The sequence below is a fragment of the Ipomoea nil genome, unplaced genomic scaffold (genome assembly GCF_001879475.1).
Source record: "Ipomoea nil cultivar Tokyo-kokei standard unplaced genomic scaffold, Asagao_1.1 scaffold3321, whole genome shotgun sequence".
Lineage (NCBI taxonomy): Eukaryota > Viridiplantae > Streptophyta > Magnoliopsida > Solanales > Convolvulaceae > Ipomoea > Ipomoea nil.
This window is the reverse complement of record NW_017619749.1, coordinates 5,587,981-5,590,198: the sequence shown is the minus strand read 5'-3', so window position 1 is coordinate 5,590,198 and position 2,218 is coordinate 5,587,981. Positions and strand designations below refer to the sequence as shown.

Genomic DNA, 2,218 nt, shown 5'->3' with positions numbered 1-2,218 from the left:
AGGCACCTGAAATAAACCCAATTCTCTAATAAACAGTGCTAAACAAAAACCAAGATATATGCTTTTAAAAAACACCAAGGATTACATACCACAGAATCAACAACAAGCATTCCAGTTTCACCCGGTGGAGATGAATTGCGCACCAACTGTTTAGTAACAGCCACATGATTAATTTATTAACTTGAGGTGCATAAAGAAACTTGAAATCAACAGTCCCAAATACCTACTCTGTTTCACTTCGAAGACCAAGCCGGCGGGTCTCGTCAAATCCTTTATGGACAAAGTCACCTATAACACAAATATACAAACATGAATCATACCATTAACAGGCCAAGGGAGCCAGGAGGGGGCAGTATTACAATAAATCTAGAGTCACATTGACACAGAATAAAAAACAAATTGCAAATGCCATTGACCTTTGGATACAAAAGAATATCAAGAAATGTTTGACCTAAACTCCAAAAGATGAATTTCATTTGAAATTCTATAACCAAGCATTTATAAAGCATCTCAACTACTTATTAACTTCCAATGCTTCTGCAAAACCCCAATATCCAATATCCTGGAAGGACTTGAAAAACGCCTAATGAATATTTAATATTAATCTGAAAATGAACCAAATGTCCTAAGAATGTGATTGTTTACTCTCTAAGGTAGAAGAGTGATTTAAACTATCATCAAGTTAACTAATTAAGTATACTTAATACTCCAACCAGTATTTCACATTTCAGTTTAGATAATAAGAATAAAGAGCATGAAAGCTTCAAAAGATGCAAATTAACGGACCTGAAGCCTACCACGAGGAATAGTGACTGCCTCCCATTTGTTTGCAGAATCTCTTCCTTCTTGCAAAAATTTTAAAGCCCTTACAACCTAAAACCAAGTGAATGTCATACTGATGGGCAAATTCAAGCAACTTTATTAAAAATCAACTGTATGGCTCCAACAAGCAATATGTAAAGGTGGAAAAGAGTTAAATGCATTGCATGCCAGCAGAAAATTATAGTGCGAATCAATATTATATTTTAATTAGACCTATGTAAGAATCACAAATCTGATAGAGAATGGAATCACAAAGCCACATTTTTTTTTTTTTGTGTTATCAGAAGCACAGAACCATTAACATATACAAAAATATGTTCTTACTCGCTCTAAAGGGAGGAAAAATGCAAAGGCACTTGATGACTTGCTCCCAGCATTCAAAGCAACTGCTCTGCCCTGCCAGCCAATTACAGGAGAGCCACTTGAACCCCCTTTTGTCCCAGGTTAGAATCGGATTCATCTCGTAGGCGTTTACCTTGTTATGGCTGGATTGAGAGTGACTATGAAGAATAGCCGACTGAAACTGATCTGCCCTGCCAGTGCTGATTGCTCGCTTGGCTTCCATCTCAAGCATCAAATGCACCAACCAAAAAACCTAAATTGTGAAGAGCCGAAGAGGAGCCAGCTAGGTTATTTTTAATAAATTAATTTTTTTTTTATTTTTTGGTCCAGAGAGGGAAGGGGTTATGGATCAAGGTCTAGACTCTAGAGGGAGAAGGAAGGGGCGGGGTACTGGCAAATTATTTTGTGTATCATGGTCCACATAACTTGTGAAAATTATGAATGTAATATACATTTTTAACATATTGAAAGTAAGAGTTAATTTCATGAGGTCTTTTGTATTTGGTGACAATTTTAAATTTAGTCATATATTATCGTTTTTGTTATTTAACATCTCAAACTATTATTTCTTAAACAATTTTAGTCATTCTCATAACTTTTCTTACTTTTAGTAAGGGTATTTTTGTCTCTACATATTTTTTTTTTCGATTTCAACTGGTTTAATTGGTTGATGAATTTACTAAAAACTGATTTAAAAAATATAGTTACTAACAAACAAAAAAAAATCGGATGTTACTTAAAGTCCTAATAGAGGAGTGTACTCCCTTAAGTTCTGTTTGGAAACTTGAAAAACATTTTTCAAAAAATGACTAATTCTTTGAAAAAATTGAGAATATAGATGAACGAATTTTGAAGACAATTGGCAAGAAATGAAGTAATTTTTTTAAAAAAATCAAATGACATTGTTTTGAAGCAAAACGACGCCGTTTTGGACTTGGGTCCACCTTGTCATGTGGACCCGAGCCCACAGCGTAATTTGCCCTTATTTTGGGCAATTGTTTTATCGTGGACCTTGGTTCAATATACATAATTTGACTTCATAATGTACAGAATT

General features: G+C 34.4%; 1 long non-coding RNA gene across 1 annotated transcript; it reads right to left on the bottom strand.

Moving 5' to 3' along the window:
- Positions 1–227: 227 nt before the first annotated feature.
- Positions 228–1,265, bottom strand: LOC109170353. Its single transcript, XR_002052402.1, has 3 exons — positions 1,147–1,265; positions 787–873; positions 228–288 (listed from the first exon to the last, which is right to left on the bottom strand). It is a non-coding gene; the product is annotated as an uncharacterized LOC109170353 (long non-coding RNA).
- Positions 1,266–2,218: the final 953 nt, after the last annotated feature.